This window comes from Lissotriton helveticus, chromosome 11 (genome assembly GCF_964261635.1).
Source record: "Lissotriton helveticus chromosome 11, aLisHel1.1, whole genome shotgun sequence".
Taxonomy (NCBI): domain Eukaryota; kingdom Metazoa; phylum Chordata; class Amphibia; order Caudata; family Salamandridae; genus Lissotriton; species Lissotriton helveticus.
This window is the reverse complement of record NC_136072.1, coordinates 446,057,218-446,078,511: the sequence shown is the minus strand read 5'-3', so window position 1 is coordinate 446,078,511 and position 21,294 is coordinate 446,057,218.

Sequence of the window (21,294 nt, the reverse complement as noted above, 5' to 3'; positions counted from 1 at the left end):
TTGGGTAGTGTTTGGTTGTCTTAAGGCTACGGCTTCTTGGAAACGGGTCGCGTATTCAACTAGGACTAAGGCATATTTACATCCGCTACGGGAGGGAAGCAGGGGACCGATGATATCCATCCCTACCCGTGTGAATGGTTCTTCTATTATAGGGAGTGGACATAATGGAACCCTTGTGGGAATTACCCGGCTTTTTTTGACATATGGATCATTCCTTACAGAATTTCCTAACTTGCTGATACACCCCCGGCCAATAAAAGTGATCAAGGATTGCCTTCTCAGTTTTGTCCCATCCAAAGTGCCCACCCAAGGGATGGCTATGTGCCAGATAGAGGACTTTTTCTCGATGGGACTGAGAAACCAGTAACTGGGGCTTTGCGTCTTTCCCACCTTCCGATACAGAAGGACCTTGGCCCTAAAAAACTGAGGACCGTTTTGTTCTAGGTCTTCTTGCTCAGTGGATCTGTTCCATGCGTCACGTAAAGTGGGGTCCTCCCTCTGTGCCATTCTAAAATCATGGTTGTATTCCCATACCTTAGTGGTGACTGTTTGGGTGAGGGAAACTGGAGTCCACTGACGTTTCTCTACTTTTTTCTGCCTCTTGCTTTTTCGGGTCTTCCCAGGGCATAATTCGTGATCGGCTACTTGGGCAAATGGGGCGGTCTGTCTCCATTCTGCCTCCTCAGGAACGGACTCTAGGAGTAGTCGGTTTATGTGGGGGTAATCAGTCCCAAGTATGAAAGGCTTTGGTAACTTGGGTATGAGCCCTACTTTAAGGGGAACCGGTTCTACTGCAGGGTCATGTTGGACAAGCACCTCTGTGGTGTTATATGGCTTCTGATCTCCATGAACGCATTGGATGTTTACCATGCCAATTTCTTTTTGCACACCTCCCGGGATAACTTGGGGTTGAATGACACTTTGTAGGCACCCTGTGTCAACAAGAGCACCTCTTCATTCCCCATTTACTGTTACTGTTCTGTGGAACGGGGCTGACTAGATGGTACAGGGTGACAGACATAGGATCTGGTGAGCCCAATGTCCATGGGTTCTTCTCTCTGGGGGCAGGCGCGTGCAATGTGTCCATATGCTCCACAGTTATAGCATTGAGGTCCTATAGGAGCGAGTGGTCGTAAGGGAGGTGGTAGAGGTGGTGGTGGTCCCGGTACCACCATCACAGTATTGTTTTTTTTTTACTGGGGGTGGTTTAGGAACGTGGGGGTAGAGGACCCGCTTCCATGTCTCCATTGGCCCTCGTCTCGCCCCCTTTGACTCTCCTAGGCCCGACTATATGCACTGGCTATTTCCACTGCTCTTCCTAGCGTAAGGTCTGTGTGTTGTCTAACCCATCTCTGAATGGGGGGGTGAAGGGAAGATAAATACTGCTCCAGATATATCGTCTCCATAATTTCTTCTTTCGTAGAATGCTCTGGTTTCAGCCATCTATCTGTCATATCGCGCACCCGATAATACAGTGCCCGTGGGGTTTCTTGGGGTCCTTCCCTGATCTGACGCAGACGTATCCAATAGGTCTCTTGGTCTATTCCCATCCTTTCCAGGATAGTCTTTTTGAGGTCAGGGTATGGGGTAACCCCAACAGGGTTAGCAGCCTGATAGGCGGTTTGGAGTTCACCCGACAGGAGGGGTCCTAAATACTGGCCCCATCTATCTTCTGGCCAAGCAGCCACCCGAGCCATCCGCTCAAAGTTAGCAAAGAAGAAATCAGGGTCATCTCCAGTCTCTTACAGTCTCTTGTGTCTGGCTCTGCGCCGTGAATGATTTATGGAGTTTTTCGCGGTGCTCTTCAGCCTCCGAGAGGAATGTCTCCATGACTTGCCCTAACTTCTCCTGATTCTCAGCCATTCTTTTTAAAGCGGCCTCCATTTCTGCCAATGCCACTTCCGACACCAACTGTCGGAGGGATGGTCGGAAATTAAAGCTAGGATGCCGGAGAATGGTGACAAATTGTTTTATTGGAACTTGAGAAAAGATACTTATTGAGGGTAGTTGGATGTTTCTTTAGGTGTTGGAAGGTAATTATTGCACAGTGGCAGTCCAAAATCCTAATATGGCTCATAAACAGTCGGTGAGAGATGTAGAGTGGATAAGGTGGCCTTTGTTTCAGGTTGCAGTGCTCTTCAGGTAAGTGAAGGCTCCCCAGGATACTCAGAAGAGAAAAAAAAAAAAGAATGGCGGTAAGTATACCTGTGAGTCTTTATGTTTCCCTTCACCAAACCTTGTGCCAATCATGCAGTACTAGAGTGAGGGAAGGGTTGTGCCAGGGAGACTGAAGAAAATGGTGCAAAGGGTAGAAGGTTCCAGCGTATCTTTCCTAACTTTCTCTAAACCAAGGCTCGGATAAAAGAAAAACGGGTCAACCGTATAATCTCAAACGGTAGGCTGCTTCTCCCAATGTAACAGCTTTGGGCATGGGACAGTGCAAATAAAGTGCGGCCGTCTTAGGGGTCGTTTTTGTGCCCCACCCGCCGCCCTAAACCCAAAGAACGTCCCGCCCCACACCTCCCCCCCCTTTCTAATGTTCCCAGGTTCTGGTGCACTCACCGCCAAAGCCGTAACCCTCCCTGAGTCACGGCGGAAAGCTCGCGTCTCCTGGGGCGTCCACCAGTCTTCGCTCCACGTCTCGGATTTTTTTCCGGGGCTTTGTCGAATGGCTCTTCGGTTGGTGGTGTTCCTTCTCTGGACTCGACAGGAATCCTTCTCAGTCCAAAGTCTTCTTGCTTGGCTCTTGCGGCGTCTTGGCTCCTCCGGCGTCTTCGGTTCCCTTGGCGTCTTCAGCTCCTTTGGACTCCCCTTCCGCGTTCGCGCCGCCTTCCCACGAGAGGCTCCTTTTATCCGCCTCTCTCAGCTGGGATTGGTTGTCCTGGTCTCCGTCATCCTGCAGTGGGAAAGGCGCGAGGAATCTATTAACCCCTCCATGACTGGACCTTGTCGCTACTTCCCTTGACTGTTGGGCCCCCGGGTGCACAGCGTCCTGTACTTTTCTAGACTCCCCCTGACAGGGCTGTCCCACTGTAGCTCTCCAGCGTCTGTTGGATGCTTTTTGCTCCTTTATGGAGGGGTTTCATTTGTGGATCAATATAAGTAAGACCTTTGTAAAGTCCTTTTGTCAAAAAAGTGACTTGAAGCCAACCTTCCAGCTACATACCAACCCACTGAAACATATGAGTCATTTTAGTTATCTAGGGGTAACCTTTAATCGCAGAGGCTTGTTGCTTCTCCAGTTGGAAGTTAGAAACAACCAACTAATGAGGAGATGTAATGCCCTTTTCTCTTTTGCAGCCAAACTGGTTAAAAGATCAAAGGCACACATGCTATCTATGGGCAAAATGCACCAGTGTGGCATCCCACAGGGCATGGGTATGGCCTACTCAAGCAGCTGCGTCATTGCAGGTAATTGCTAATACGTTTATTCGCTGTTTATTGTCTCTCCCCACGAGTACTTCCACCTCTGTTTGCCATAGGGAATTAGGTAAGGACTTTACCAATAATGCTTTTGCGCAGGGTCTGGACTAATGAGACTCTATCAATAATAGAATGAAAATATAAGATTGTTTGTCACTGACCCGTGGATTAGAAATTCCCTGGCTGAGGGGAGTTCGGGACATGGTAATGGCTCTGCTATGCCAGGATCTGTTAGAAGATCCATTCTCATCCCTTACCTCGTGGGTAAAAAGGCACTTAGGGATATGAGTTACACATTTTGGGAAGATATAAGATGGGGTTAGGAAACTAAGTCTCCATCTGCTCTCATACATGCAGCTTAAACTAGCAAGAGGTACCCAGCCATTCCTATTTTTAGATGCACTGCACTATCAGCAGTTTATTCCACTTAGGTTTCGCTTTAACCTATTTCATAGGTTAGCCACTTTTTCTCGGTGCATTGGCTGAACATACGATCATTCACCCTGCCCCTGCAACCAGAAATCAACACAGAGCACTTTGCATATAATGTTCTTCTGCACTTTTTATTCCAAGCCTAGACCCCGCACCATCAAGCCCCTTCCTATCAAACACTTCTTAAGTCATTGCACAGAAGCATAGCACTTCTCGCAGTCTTTGGCCTCAGACTACATTGTATTGATTTTGTATACCTTTTTGAGGCTTGTGATCAAGGTTAGAAAATCGATTGGGTAGGCTTCTGAAGTCTAGTATCATTTTGGTCGGGTACACTGTGATTTGTGGGCACAATGAATTGTCAGATATGCTGAGGGGGGCTAACTTCCCTTTTTTATCTTCATTTTAATTGTTTCTTTGTTTGCCACGGATCCTATTTGGTATTTGCTAAGTCTAATATTATTTGTCAAGAATACCAATATGAAATTGTGCTGTTTTACTATGTGTTTAATAATAATTTGTTATTTACAGTATATGTATCTCACGGTTATGATGTATAGTTATGATTTTTTTTTAACTGAACTGATCTAAACTCGAGCCTGTGCTATGAATTAAGCTGAAGGAGTTATTGGTTTTAGCTTATCAACCCCAACGTGACCTGCACGAGTGTTTGTGTTTCATCTGCACAGAAGCCATGATTGAGCACACCAGGATCAAGGGTAGAAGCAAGGTTTTCAGGGTCTTTGCTAAAAAACCCTTGCTATACAATTCGTTTTATTATCATTAATTCCCGTGTGATTTTGAATAAAGTTTTTCTGCTTTTATTGGTCGCTGTAGTTATTATGAAAGTGGAATGTTTGGCTGTCTAACCATACACCAAGCTCTCTAGGTTTTATAATACTGGAGACTGTAGTTGGAGTGTATATTTGTGTGTTTTGTATTTTATTTTGATTGCGCTCACATTTTATATAGGGCTCGTGGCAATAGATATTTCACATACTAGGCAATGGCGGGGCAGAAAAACAGCTTTTTCCGCCCGCGAGCAGCGGAACTCACGTCCGCCACATTAGGATAGGTAAACACAGGTCATTTCCCGTCCGCCGCGGAGCGCCGCGCTCCGCCATCAAGGTGCGCCCGCCACCGCGGCGGCTGGAGCCAATCGAGACCCTCCGCTGCAGCCGATGACGTCCGCCCCGCTCGACAAATTAGGATGGCCCAAACAAGCAGATGCACGGCAGCGGAGACACCGCACAGCTGAAGCAGGCGGAAAGTCGACAGCGGAGCACGAACGCCGAGACCCGACATGAACCCCATGGACCCAGCCCTCCACATGCATCCGGTCATGTACCTGCTGCAACACTATCGCCAGATGGGCCGCAGCGGATGCCGTCGCAGGTACGCCACTACACATATGCACCACACATCTCACATGCCGACACAGGGCCCAAACAGGGCCCAAACAAAACACTGGCATCCTGCTGGGGGGCACAACACATCCACATGGGCACCCACACATCACCCACCTCACAACAAGGCACCCCACGGCATCCGGAGCACACAACGTCCGCCAACCTGCAGCAACGTCACGGACACGTCACCGCCGCGGTCAACACATGCGCACTATGCAGAAGGCAGGGCAACACCAAGGCATGGCCAGGTCCCAAACATCACAGTGACACACCACCCCGACCAACACTGCACCCCACCCGAGCTAGTCACAGGCCAGGTGCCTATCCCGTGCACCCCCATGCACACCAACAAGCACTGTAACAACAAGCACAATACACACACACTGCGACACACAACCAGGGACACAGGCACTGCAGGATTGGCTGACAACGAACACACAACACCAGTGCACTCCCAACAGCCCACACAATTGCATACAATCATCCACACAGGGCAAGACAAAACAAACAACAGGCATACAACTCCTGGCTGACACATGTGTGTCTCACACCATACAGGGGCACACATACATACACTACAAACTAACGCCCTTCACACTGCACACCTCTGCCACACCCAACACCACACATGCCATGTAAGCCATGCCACCAGGACTAAGGGCCAACACAAGACGACCATACACATACACGCCTGGGCACACAGAAAGGAAAACACATACACCTCATCACATCATAGACATCGACTAAACCACAGCACAGCTGCACACCCTGTGCTGCCAGTGTCCCCCAAGGTGACCTGTGAACAGTGTATGCAGCAATAGCAATTCACCAACACGAAAACTGCATGGCCTGTAAAATAGCCATCACAGAGTACAATATCAGCAGGGCCAGAATGGACTGAAGACCCTGTCCCCCCTGTCTAAAAATCATATGGCCACATAGAGCCTTGCAATGGTGATTTACAAAATAGAGCATGGTACTCAGTCAAGCATATGCAAACAAGAAAAGTACTTTAATCAGTAAGGAGACTGAGAAAACACACCATAAGTAACTATTTATTCACATATTGCACAGATGTAGCTACACAACATTAGTAGACACCAGCAAGTCACAAAATCATGTACAAATGGCACAGACTATGCACTGGTCAAACACAATCGGGAAGTGCAGAGTCCTTGGCAGGGCAGGGTACAGCACATTAGAGCAACAGGCTCAGAGTCCTTGGCAGAGCAGGGGAGAGTACATCAGAGCAACAGGCCCAGAGTCCTTGGCAGAGCAGGGGAGAGTACATCAGAGCAACAGGCCCAGAGTCCTTGGCAGAGCAGGGGAGAGTACATCAGAGCAACAGGCCCAGAGTCCTTGGCAGGGCAGGGGAGAGTACATCAGAGCAACAGGCCCAGAGTCCTTGGCAGGGCAGGGTACAGCACATCAGAGCAACAGGCCCAGTCCTTGGCAGAGCAGGGTACAGCACATCAGAGCAACAGGCCCAGAGTCCTTGGCAGAACAGGGGAGAGTACATCAGAGCAACAGGCCCAGAGTCCTTGGCAGGGCAGGGTACAGCACATCAGAGCAACAGGCCCAGGAACACACCCAGATCGCTAACAATGGTCTAGAGTAGCACACCTCTGTGTGGCACAGGCGTCTGAGGGTGTTGACAACTCACTCCTGGCTGTCATGTGGAGTGGGACCTGGCTGTGTGTCAGGGACTGCAGGTCCACTTGACTGGTGTGACAGAGGGACATGTGATGTGGCTATAACAGAGGGCCTGCAAGGTGGAGGGCTGTGCGGACCAGGTGGCACCGTGGCACGTGGAGGTGGAGTCATGCACGCCCTTGACACAGTGTGGGTGGGAGAGGTTGGAGGGGTTCCCTTCCACTTCTTTGGAATATGAATTTGCTTCCCTGTCATGGGGTTGATGGGAAGTGGCGTTGACACCACCGGCACACCCCCCAACTGTCCCACATCAGGGGCAGACACTGGCACTCCCTCTGGAGAAGTGCTTGATCCTGCAGTACGCTTGGGCTGGCTACGCCTCCGGACCACCTTACCCTCTCTGGAAGGTGTACCCCCCACAGTGACCACCTTCCCACTTACCCCAGGGGTGGTGTCTACAGTGCCCTCCTGTCCCTTCTTGCCAGGGATGGCCACAACATTGCCCTCCTCTACCTGAGTCACTGGCCCGGACACAACACTGCCCTCCTTTGCCACAATGACTGGGCTGGTCACAACAGGGGTCTCCTCTGCCACAATGACTGGGCTGGTCACAACAGGGCTTCCCTCCACCTGCCTCGATGTACTTTGTTCTGGGGTTGATGTGGTAGGTGGTTGTGTCCCTGTGCTCTCCCCAGGTGTAGCCATGACATCCCACACATCCTCTGTGGGAATAGCTGAGTCAATTTCTGGTGATGCCTCTGCAGCATGTGAGCCTGGTGTCTGACACAATGCTCTTCTGGCCTTGCTCCTCTGTGACTTCACCTTGTCTGTGCATATTGGGGGGGCCCTGCTCTTCTTTGGGGATGGAGTCTGTGGACGGGATTGTTTGCTTTGGGTCTGACCTGTGCTCCTAGTGTTGTATCGTTTAGTTGATGTATGTCCCAAGTGCTCACTGTCATCTGATGTGGCCACTGACTGGGTGGACGTCACAGGCACCTGAGCTGCAAAGGGGGCATGTGCTTGTTGTAGGACTGACGTCACTGTACCTGACAATGACAGGAGTGTACGATGTAGGCCACCCACGTCAGAGTGTATGCCCTCCATGAATGCCAGAACCTGGCCTAATTTGTTATCGTGTGCACTGAAGGCATTGAGCAGGGCGATCTGGCCCACGCAAAGTTCCGCAGGAGCTCTACGCACTCTGCACTGAGGGCAGCAGGGGGGACAGGTGCAGGTGCAGCGGTGCCATGTGTGAATGTCACACGTCCCCTCTTAGTGACACGGATACGGGCAGCCCCAGAGGAAGTGGATGGGAGGGTGGGCAGTGGCCGCTGGTAGTCAGATGCAGCAGCAGACTCCCCATCTCCTGTGGCTGCTAACAGGGACGCATCCCCCCTGCCCTCAGATGAAGTGGTACTCTGTGTCTCAGCCACAGATTCCTCATGCATACTCCTGTCACCCTCAGCAGCGCTGGTGTGGTCAGTGTCACTTGGCTCCGTCTCACTTTGCTCTGCTGCCGCTGTCGTGCTGGTCTTGCTACCACTTTCAGGATCATGTTCCGCCGTGGTGTCTTGCAAATCTGCATTAGTGACAGAAACATGGTTGTATAAGTGTCATTGTCTGGTCACACGATATCAGATCAATGCAGCACATGAGAGGCCTAGAGCTACATGGTAACCACCACACCCTACAATCACTGTGCAGCTACACACCATATAGACCACAACAGTGCCTGTCATGCGGACAAACAGGCAGGAGTGGACCAATGTCGATGACACACAGCACTACACCCTGCCCATGGATGGTGTTCCCCCAGCCCACATTGACCTGCCCCATGGACATGATGTAGCCACAACAAACATCACCACTTACAGACCAAAAGGGATCCAGAGGGGAATACCCACACCTGTATTGTCTACACATGCCACATTGTCAAATAGGCCATTACAATCACCATGTGCCAATCTGGGTTCACATTGTCGTCAGATGTGTGGGCCACTACCATGAAGGTGCATGCAAAGTAGACAGACATGGTGTCACACTCATTAAGTGGACACAGCTGTACGGCATAATAGGGACTCCACCCACCATCACAAAGAAGAGTGACAATGTGGACAACAAAATATCTGTCAAGGACTGAAAACTGTAGGCAGGAGCTGCACAGTAAAGCCATGGTGGGTCAATGCCTCATACAGACACACATCACAGTTGCCACTCACATCACATATCACAGCATGGCAGCACATGCACATCACATGTGTCACCGCTGCCACAGGCACTCTACACATGCATCCACTCCCAGACAAACTCTCCCTCCCCGGATACTCACCATCTCTGTGTTGCTGCTGAAGCCCCTTCAGAAGTGCATCCAGGTCTGGATAGGTCACTGCCAGTATGCGTCTCATCAGCGGAGTCATGGTGCGCCGTGCCACACGCCCTGTGCGTGGTACCATCCCCAAGGTCATCTCTGCCACTTGCTTAGCCAGCCGGCTGATGTCGTCCCACCTCTTGTGACAGTGTGTGTGTCATCTGTTTGATACCCCCAGGGCTCGCACCTTTGCTGCTATGGCCCTCCAGACAGCCTTACGTTGGTGTACTTTGAGCTGCAGGTATGAGAGTAAAGAAGGCCAAATGAACATTTACACAATGACATATGTCAGCATCTATCAGTACAGCAGCCAGACACTGATTCAGGACTCACAGTGACCTCCCTCCCTCCAGAACTGGGGGTACCCTCACAAGGCCACTCTGCATGGCATAAACATTAGTGAATGCATGCACACATTGAGGTTCGTAGTCTCCATGATAATCACACTAAAGAATGATGCTTCAACACAAATGCATCAACAGCACTGTGTAATTCAGAAATTGTACAGGGCATTGATGGGGCATATCCACTAATCAGTGTGAAGCAACTGTAGCATGTAAGTTGGCTGATGGACAACGTTTGGCTGTGCAGCCACTGAACCTACTCTGTGGGGCACACTGACTATGACTACAGGGGCACCCTGAAATTACATCACAAGCGGACACTGTCCAGGCAGCTACAAGGCAAACAACCGTTGGTTATGTCTGCCCGAAAAAGTAGCAAATCCCACTCACACATACAAGTATAGGCCTAGGACAGAGTCACAATGCAAAACACACACTCCCACCACCTGGAAACATCTTGTCTGTCAGTGTTTGTCTGCACCCCACATCCAAAAGCACATACTGCAGCATCATGAATACACGTCTGACACCACCCTGCCCTACTGCTCCCTTCATGTTGACTTACCACGACATTGGGGCCACCAAACAGGCGTGGGTACTGTGCCAGCACATCGTTCACAAGGACATCCAGCTCCTCACTCGTGAATGGACTGGCACGGATCTTATCTGTTCTTGACATCCCTGTGGATATGGCAGACCTGTGGGGGAAGTGAGTTGTGAGGTGTCCCAGGCAGCAGGCTCTGTGAGCAGCAGGAGAGGGTCCCAGGCAGCAGCAGGAGAGGGTCCCAGGCAGCAGCAGGAGAGGGTCCCAGGCAGCAGGCAGCAGGCTCTGCGAGCAGTGGGAATGTGTGGCTCACTCCCACAGATTTATAGCCCCCTGGGTCGTTAGGAAGCTAATAAGCTGCTACAATTGGTTGTCTGGGTCTGCCTTATTCAAAAGCATCCAATGACCGCCTCCGCGGCGGCGGAGCACAGCTTCCGCAATTTTCAAATATGCATCATGCAACAGCGAACACCCATGCCATTGGCTGTATGCAATGCGCCATGGCGGTGATGCACCGCGACTCATGCGGCGGAGCATAGCCACCGGCATGTACACAAGTCCATGTGCCAATGGCTACCTTGGCTGGGTAGATGGTGGTGCTGGGGTCACAACGCCGGGGACCGGCGGTAGGTTCTGGCATTTTCGTACACATTGCTGTGTATGTCAATCCTGGACAATGTATAAGTACCCTGCAGCTACATGGTGTAGGGCACATCATTGTACACACGATGCCACACAGCCATTGCATCCACAGGAGGACGCACGTTCAGTGTGAGCCACTTTAGCATGTGTTTGTGCCATTTTAGTAAGGGTTTTGATGGGTGATGATGATTGACAGACGTCAGGTGCTCTACATAGATGTCGTGAGGTTTAATGTGTTGTTGGTCAGTGCAGACCTTGACCGGGCTGGTGGCACTGCATTGTATCGTACCTGACTTGTGCATTCACAACAGATCATGCACACAACCAGAAGTGTCCCTGCTACTGTGATCATTGTGTTAATGAATGGTTGCAGAATGTACATGATGTATTGAGGTGTGGCAGGTACGGCAGATGGGTATGACAGACATGTTAAGTCACATTACATTTGTGGCTCTAGTAGCTCCATGGGTGCGCATGTCAAAAGTTCAATCATTATATCCACTTTCACATTACCCGATGTGTTACTGTCACTTGGGTATTGTCACTGGAAAGGCCTGCCCTCTGTGTGTAGCTATTGGCCAGCCATGTAACCAGATGTGCCATGCATCTCTCTGGCCCTTATTGTTTTCCCATTACATCATTGATGCTTTGTGCTATGGCCATCTCATGATGCTTGTCATTGACCTATTTAATCCTAAACTAGGAGGAGGCCAAATCTCCTACGTCAGTTGATTGTGCTTGAGGACATGGAGAATGAGGCAATCATCAGGAAATTCAGGCTGGACAGACCGACATTGAAGATCGTGTGTGATCTATTGGAGCCCCACCTGCAGCCTCGCCGTCACTATCCCACGGCATTCACACCCACCTACAAGGTAATGGCAGCACTACACTTCTTTGCGACTGGTTCCTTCCAAGAGACCGTGGCTAACGCTGGGGGGATGTCGCAGCCCATGTTCAGCATGGTGCTGAGGGATGTACTTGAGGCCATGATGATATATCGCAATCGCTACATACATTTCCCCAGGGGACGTGAATTGGCTGCCGTTAAGGGGGACTTCTATCCACTTGGGCGCATCCCACATGTAGTCGGTGCCATAGATTGCACCCATGTGGCTCTGGTGGCACCGCAGGCGACGGAGCACATTTATCGGAACCGCAAACACTACCACTCCATGAATGTGCAGGTGGTGTGCCTTGCGGACATGACAATATCACATGTGTGTGCAAAGTATCCCGGTTCGGCCCATGACTCTTTCATTATGAGGAACAGCATGGTGCCACGGATGATGGAGAATCTGCATCCCGAACGTGCCTGGATTGTGGGTGAGTTACACTACTGCTATCACGTGCTATGTGTCACTGGCTTTACTGTGGCCGTACAACATTGCTATGGGTGTTTTTCATTCACAGGGGACTCTGCATATCCCAGTAGGCCATGGCTGTTGAGCCCACTCCGGAATCCCCAGACACCAGCAGACATCCGCTACAATGAGGCCCATGGCAGGACACGACGGGTAATTGAACGGACTTTTGGCCTGCTGAAGTCAAGATTCCGGTGCCTTGACAGGACTGGAGGCGCACTCGCATACTCGCCTGGGAAGGTGTGCAAGATCGTTGTGGCATGCTGTATGCTACACAACCTGGCCATCCACAAGGGGGTCCCCCTGCTCCTGGACGATGGTGAGGAACCAAGGCCACAACCTGCTCAGGGACCTGAATCCAGTGATGAGGACAGTGGAGAGGAGGAAGGAGTTGACCAACGCCAGCAGCTAATCCAACGCTACTTCACTTGAAGGTGTGTGACGAGTTACAACGTCTACATAGTCTAGTGTGGTAGCTTTTGTTGTGAATGGATATGCGCAGATGTCCCCAATAGCCACATGTTCTGTCACCTATGTATGGTATTGTTGGAATGGACGTTACGTACCGAGATGTATTCTGGACCGTATTTGTGCATATCAGCTAGACAATGTGTAGTGTACATGTGATAATTTGGATATTTGTGGAGCAGTGATCTGTGTGTGTTGGCACGATGAGACCAGTGACTGTAGTTCTGTTGTGTCTCCCTAGGTGCTCCAGAGTGTTCCTGCCCTGCATACTGTACATCATGTTTACACATCATGGACATTATCATCAATGTAAATACTGCACTAAAGAATTCAATACACAAAATCTGGAGTGTCAGGTATTTTATTTACGGGGTGGACATGTGAATTGTGCGGGAATATTTACAGGAAGGTGGGGAATGGCCAGTGAGTTGACAGTCATGGTCGCAGAGATGCAAGAGTAGACACCACATGGATGTGGTGACCCAGTCCAACAGACAGGTGCCATTGCCAAGGCAATGTGGGGAAAGACAGTCCAAACAGTGAATGCAGTTGGGGAGAGGGTTGTCTTCACGGCTGGCTCCGTGACTGGCGTGTGGCAGGTGCTTTGCTTCCAGAGACTCCCAGGCTCTTCTTCGGATGCCCCCTAGATCTTTTTGGCGGTGGGGGGCCTACTGAATGGCCAGCGGCGTCAGAGGACTCGCCCCTCTCTGTTGGCGCAGGGGAGGATGGTGGACTGTCATCCTGCTGCACAACAGGAGGGGACGGCGGTGATGGTTGGGACACAGGCCTGTCCCTCTGCAACGCCACTTGCTGGCCCATGAGGTCCACCATCTGTCCCAGGCGGTTATCGATGGACCTCATCAGCAGGATGAGCTCCCTTAATAGTTCATCCGACCGGCCACTTTGTCCCTGGACCTCTTGGTAGGCCTCCACAACTCTGGTGAAGTGGTCCAGGGATGGTGTCCACTCCTCCCGAGGTCTGGTGTTGACCCTGGCCCTCCCACCTGCTCTGCTGCCACGGACCTCTTCCCTCGCCACTGGTGCACCACACACTGGCTCCCTGCCCTCCACAGTTGTTGGTGTGGGCTGGTCATCCCTAGGGACAGGGAGGGTGCTGCAGGTGGTACTGGTGGTAGTGGTGGTGTTGGTGGCAGTGGCTGCGGTGGTGGTTGCGGTGGAGGCAGAGGCCGTGACAGCAGGGGTCTGCTGCGTTGTTGTTGCAGCAGAGGTGGTGGTGGGGAGGATGGGGGCCTGGGACCTCTGGGTCTGTGGAACACCAGATGGGCCGGCCTGGAGCTCATCATCCAAACTGTCCTGGGAGTCTGCATCTGTGAGTCCATGTGCCGGAGGTGGAGACTGGCTCTGCTGGTCGTTGGTGTTGTCCCCAGCAGTGAGTTCTTCATCACCTGTGGAGTAGATGGGGAGTGGTCAGTGTTTGTGTCATCTGCGTATCATCAGCTGTCTGTACACTAGTGCAATTTGCTGTCATCAGTTGTACAAATCATGGCAACACCGTGTTACATTACATAGTGCAGAGTTACATCATGGAGTCATAAAGGTTGATTGTCTATGCATTGCGTACAATACTTATTTGATTTCTACACACACACACTTCATGAAGATATACGGTAGTTACATACCTGTAAGGTGAGTGTGCAGGGTGCAATGGCTGACACTTGCTCCTGGCTGGGGGAGGCCTCCATGCTGCTGGGCTGTGGGACAGGGGTGCATGCTGGGAGTAGTGAGACAGGCCTCCCTCCCTCCCTCCCTCACACCCACAAACAGCCTCCAAGTGAAGATGGCTACCAACCTGCAAGTTTGTTTGTTAAACAGTGCAATGGCTGACACTTGCTCCTGGGTGGGGGAGGCCTCCATGCTGCTGGGCTGTGGGACAGGGGTGCATGCTGGGAGTAGTGAGACAGGCCTCCCTCCCTCCCTCACACCCACAAACAGCCTCCAAGTGAAGATGGCTACCAACCTGTAAGTTTGTTTGTTAAACAGTGCAATGGCTGACACTTGCTCCTGGGTGGGGGAGGCCTCCATGCTGCTGGGCTGTGGGACAAGGGTGCATGCTGGGAGTAGTGAGACAGGCCTCCCTCCCTCACACCCACAAACAGCCTCCAAGTGAAGATGGCTACCAACCTGTAAGTTTGTTTGTTAAACAGTGCAATGGCTGACACTTGCTCCTGGGTGGGGGAGGCCTCCATGCTGCTGGGCTGTGGGACAGGGGCTATGGTGGGAGTTGTTGTACTGACATTCCGGCCCCATACAGGCCTCCTCAGCAGAATGGCTGGCTACATGTTGGTTAGGGATGGACAGTGTATTGGTGGTTGGGTATTGCAAGGAGGTAAAACTCAATGTGGTGTTAAACATTTGTCGGTACTTACCAGCCTCCGCTCCCCCGGCTACTCCTGTGAAACTCTCAGGTAGCAGGATAGCAAGCACCTTCTTCTCCCATGGTGTGAATGTCTTCAGTGGGATGGGAGGGCCACTGCCAGTCACGTTTGCCAGAGTCCAGTTCTTGCTCTTCTTCTCCTTGACAACCCTCTTGAGATCATGCCACCGCTTCATGATCTCCTTCTTGGATCTTGGGGTGGCCCCAACTGCATTCACCCTTTGGACTATCCTTTCCCACATATGTGTCCTGGTGGCTAATGGTGTCTGTTGGACTAGGTTACCAAATAGTTGTGGTTCTACTCTCACAATCTCGTTGACCATGACTGTCAACTCACTCTCTGTGAATTGTGGCATTTTTTGTGATGTCATGGTGTGGGGGGGTTGAGGTGTTTGTGTGTGCAGGGGTGTGTGGGTGCAGGGGTGTGGTGATGAGGTGTGTTATGTGCTGGGGGTTTGATTGTGATGGTGTGATGGTGGTGTTGATGGTGGGAGGGTGGGTGTGGTGTGCGATTTTGCCTCTCCTCTCAGATGTGGTGTGTGGCCTTCTGTTCTGGAAAGATGCAAAGGATTGTGGTGAGTGGAGGGGGTGGCTTTGTACTCAGCTGTGTGGGTGTGTCCAATTGGATTGTGGTTGTCAGGTGTGGTGTGGGTGTTGTTATGTTGTTTTGTATATTTGTTTGTCATTTCTGTATCTGTGTGTGTGTGTGTGTTGTATCTATTGGGGGCAGGGCTACTTTGTTTATGCAGTATTTGGCATCACTGCGGTGCTTTGACATCGACCGCCATGTATTTCATGTTCGTCCGCTGCCGTGACTTTGCTGGTGCTTGGCCGCCATTTCTCCCATGCAATCCTGCCTTCGACCGCGGCGGTCGGTGCCGCCCGCGCCACCCTCGGGGATATCGTAATTTCCCGTGCAGTGTCTCCGCTTTCCCTGTGGGCGGTTTTGTATTTTCCGCTGCTTTTCCGACCGCCGCGGTCGGAGTTTTGTCATCAGCGCACACGTCGGGCGGTTTCATTTTCACCGCTACCGCCGCGGTCGGTCTGTACTGGCGGTCGATCCTAATTTGTCTGCCGGTTGAACAGCCTCCATGGCGGGCGGTTGTTTTCCGCCTCCATGGCGGGCGGGGTGGTTTTCCGCCCGCTATCCTAATGGGGCCCTAGATTTTAAACGGCAGTGGGGGCATTACTAAAATTAAGAAAGGCAAGTGGTGAAAAAGAAAAATGTGCACGTGCAAGTAAAAATTATAGGTTTTCCGAGTAAGGTGCAATTTGGATTTTCTCATGAATGGACGGATCTTACAAATGGAGATAACCCGACAGAAACCTTAAGAAGACATTCCAGGATTTAGAGATTTTGCAATTCGCAAAATTATCTGAAATCAAGGGGCAGATGTATCAAGCCTTTTGCGCCCCGCAAAAGGCCTTTTTGCATGTTTTGGCATGCATCAAAAATTCGCAAAATAAGTAATAGCAAAAATTTGCGATTCCTTTTTTTGCCATAGCATTTAAGGAATCGCAATTTTGCGATTCCTTAAATGCTATGTATGTAGCATTTTTTAAATGCGATTTTTGTTTAAGAATTCGCTAATTACCACCAACTTGTAGTTGATGGTAATTTGTGAAGTCTTTAAAAAATGCACAATTTGACATTTTTGATGGTGGCATGTGATGCACACACATGCCCATAGGGCATGTATGTGCGCCATATGTACACACATGTACATTTCAGGGGTGCAGCAGGGTGTCTTCCAGACACCCCTGCACCCTTGAAATAATTCTCAAATTGTGATTAGCAAATTGCGAATTCGCAATTTGAGAATTACTTCACAATCATTCCTATGGTCCTCCTTGCCCATAGGAATGCATGGGAAATTATTCCTTATTTGCGAATTCGCAAAATGCTAATTCGCAAATAAGGAAGATTAAGGAATCGCAAAAAAATAGCGATTTTTTTCATACATTCCATTCTGCTATTTCTAAATAGCGATTCCTTAAAAATCGCTATTTAGGAATCGCAAAATGGAATCTTGATACATCTGCCCCCAACTGAGGAGTGCAATGACCCCAATATTTATCTTTTTGGCTGCAAAAAAAGGTCTCCCGCAGACAGCAAAAAAAATGGTGACTTCCTATTGGATGTACGCACACATGTCACTACGTGGCGCCGTAGAACCGTGTTAGCTGCCTGCTTCCTCCTGCCACTTTAGGAATTACAGAATCAAATGTATAATCTTGGATGTGGGCCCTGTGGGTCAGGTTTACATTCTCTGGCGCCTGGATCCAGAGCTGCGCGTGCCTCACAGAACAAAGGGGATAACAATGCTGTTGATAGAAAGACGTGGGAAAAAAAAGTAGTGCTTCACTGGCAAACTCTGTAAAGTGGCACTAGTGTTTTTGGATGTGTCTCCTGTAGGATAGCCCTGCTATCTAAAGCTGTCGCCCATGAGTCTGTGTATGTCCTGTTACCTGAGAAGTCTGTGTCTGCATATACCTTCTATAGTTTGAACATCATCCGTGGAGGGCAGGTAGCCTCTTTCTCCCTCTTCCCATTACTAGTGCCAATATAGGCAACTCACCCAACATGAAGAACATAGCATGTACATCAATAAATAAGCACAAGACATGTTTGTTGGTAAACATGTTGCTGCAGGTTTTATTTCATACCAGAAATATGCCAACGTGGTGGGTTAACTTACTGGGGATGCAAGGGCAGGCCTCGGTGACTAACCTGAGCTGCCCTGCTCGCCTGATGAGCCAACTGCACCGTGGCCAACCCAATCGGTGCTACCATTTTGTGGGGGTTATCCCCTTTAAATACAGTGGACCACCAGTCCATCCATTTACTCACGCCTTTTTAGGGGCGGAGCGTGTCTAGGTAAAACCCTGGTTGCTCAGGCTTACAACCGCCCGAAGGACTAGCAGGGCGCTGTTGCTTTCCTCCAGGGTCCTGCCGTAAAGACTCATGGGGTTGTTTGGCTTCTGCACCCCTATTGAGCACCTGAAGAGGGTACCCCTATGTACCATTCAGCCTCCGGATCACCCTGTAAATCCGCCGGCAGCAAAAATTAACAAGTTGTTCCTACCTAGCTGTGCACCCCAGCCAACACACCTGGTATGCGGTCGGGAGGGAGACAGCATGACCAGAAGGCACAAAAGGAAAACCAGATGGACGGGGGCATTTATAAGTACCTTGCCCCCAGCTTCTGATGCGCCGGATGTGATGTGTGGCCCTCGCCAGGCTTTGGGGACTCCCAGAGGGTCCCAACCACTAGCCATGCTGCTGTGCCTAATGTAGCTTTAGGGTGGACGCCCTCTTGAGTGGGCACACTGCATGTGCCACGGGCAGCCTCATAGTGCCAATATAGGCAACTCACCCAACATGAAGAACATAGCATGCACATCACTAAGTACACAAGATATGTGTGTTGGGAACATTTTTGCTGCAGGTTTTATTTCATACCAGAAATATGCCAACATGGTGGTTTAACTTATGTGCGATCCAAGGGCAGGCAGCCGTGACTAACCTAAGCTGCCCTGCCCACCTGACGAGGGTCCTGCCGTAAAGACTCCTGGTGTTGTTTGGATTCTGCGCCCCTATTGTGCTCCTAAAGAGGGTACCCCTATGTACCATTCAGTCTCCGGTTTGCCCTGCAACTCCGCCAAGCCCTGGATGTGGCCACCGTCAAATCCGGGGCGCCCGCACCATGGCAGGCTCCATAATCCCTACAACCTGCAGATACCAGTCCTTCCAGCTGGACCAATCCCCTATCAACCTATGGCCGGTGTGCCCCGTCCCTATCGGGGTACCCTGTTGTGTTGCGCTAACGGTGCCATGCCTAATTTACCAAGAGCCTTCTTATTTTATTTGATTTTGAATTTGGGTTGCACCAAGCCCTCCTGTTTGGTGTGATTGTACTTGGCTTAATTTACCCTTCTATAGGAAGCTGTCGCCCATGAGTATGTGTATGTCCTGTTACCTGGAAATTCTACGTCTGCATATACCTTCTATAGTTTGAACATTATCCGTGGAGGGCAGGTAGCCTCTTTCTCCCTCCTCCCGTTACAATTTATCACAGTAATAAGGGTTTTTGATATTTTACCCAGCCCATTACCACCACCTCCCGGTGCATACTTCTTTAAATATTCTGGATTTTTCTCTGGAAAGCATTTTAGCTTGCATTTTTACAAGGGATTTACGGAAATTAATGGTTATTTTCCATATTGGAATTGTGGTCGCTGTCTCTGGGCATCTCTCCAGATTGAGAGGTAAAAGGTGCCCTGGCAAACAGATTTGACAAGCTCCAGCTGACATTTTTCATAGCTAAAGCTTGTATAAACATTAGTGGCAGCTGTTTGAGTTAGTACTTTACACCAGTGGCAGCTGGTGATCTATAAGAGTGGAGGGGGCGTAATTCCTTGCCCAATTTTCAACAACATACTGCAAAGGGGAAAGGTGCAGGAGTACTTATTCCCTGAATTTCTGTTTTTAAATGAGGTGAAATAATGTATTTTCCAGTGCAATTTTCCTAGAAAAGTTAAAGGTAAATAAACTCTGCAAGAGCACATGAGGAGCAAGGAGGTCAAATACAGCTATAATTGTGCCATTGGGCAGTGTTGACTGTAGGCACACACATTAATGTTGACCCAGAATGAGGCCTATTGCCTTCAGTTGGAGTTGCTAGTGTGTATTTCCAAGAAGGAAAAGAATCCCCAACGTAATCAAGTATAATCATCGAGTGGTGTCACATCATTGGTCACAGAGCAATAAAATTGATTTTAACTGTCTTGGCTAGAGGTGTCTCTCTCTGAGTGCTTGATATGCTGCAGATCGGGTTTCCTGCTGCAGCCTGACAATCTTGTGGCCATGCTCCTAAGTATAGAAGTTCGTTTGGGTACACACCCAGGCCTTTTTACCCAACCACACCCCTACTCCCAAGATTTTTCAATTCACTTCTGAACATATGTAATGTACGTTTAGTGTCTGCTGTCTTCTCATCACACAACAGCTTCCTTTTACAAACTGGGCCTGGTTACTCAGTGGGTTAATTCATCCACTTCAAGGATCTGTCTCAGGTTCAAATCTTGGCCGGTCCAATCACCCTTTCATCCTTCTATGGTTGATAAAAAGAGTTGGGTAATGATGAACATCTGTTATTTCAGAGCTAAGACACTCTTCAGGGTGAACATGTGCTTTGTAAATAAACATGATTTGTCTCAACATCATAACCACACTACAGCTTAGGTTACTCATCAAATGTAACTGTAATGCTATGTACCATATACTGTTTTTATGCAGAGCATTTGTGAATAAAATGTTTGATGCTGTAAAATTATTTACCCACAAAACAATCCACTTTTTCATGTGCCTGAGAAGCCTCTTCCTTTTTACACATTGCCTTTTCTACATGTCGCTTGGCCTTTTTCTCATGCCACAAAGCTTTACCAAATATCTCCTGCCCTTTAGTTATTTTCAGAAAACCAAGTTTGTCCTGTCTAGGAAGGGCATGACAAGGGGAAAAATGCTACTGGAAGAGCTGAGTGAAACCAGCATTACCTCAAAGTTGCTTTGTGAATCGAGGGCTTATGAATTTGGAGTTTAATAAGGCTCTCACATAATTCTGAAGGAATATCTATCTATCTATCTATCTATCTATCTATCTATCTATCTATCTATCTATCTATCTATCTATCTATCTATCTATCTATCTATCTCTCTTTCTCTCTCTCTCTCTCTCTCTCTATATATATATATATATATATATATATATATATAATATTTATATATATATATATATATACATATATATATATATATCAATAAAATAATTAAACCAGCTCTCCCACTGTCTTTCACAGATTCAAGCACCCCAACCTGAAACTCTTCTCTCCCCTTTCTGTGCATGAAATTCTCACTGTTATCACTAGAAAACAGTTGGATACATTTCTGTTCCATCAATACCTGGAGGGAGCTTTAACATTTTATTATTCAATTGATCTGCTTCATAAGATCCTCCTCCCCCTTTCTTTCTGGCCCTTCTGGGTACTTGACAATCCCCTTCCACTATGAAAACGGTGTCCACAGTTGTAGGTTCAGTTAAATTATTTTAAGGATCCATTCACCCCAATCTCACCGTTGCAATATACAGAGCTCTGATGTTGTATCGCAGAAACGTTGCACTGGTGCACATAAAACAGAGCAAATGCACGTTCAACAGTTTTGCTCCATGTGTAATATGTATTTGAGAAATA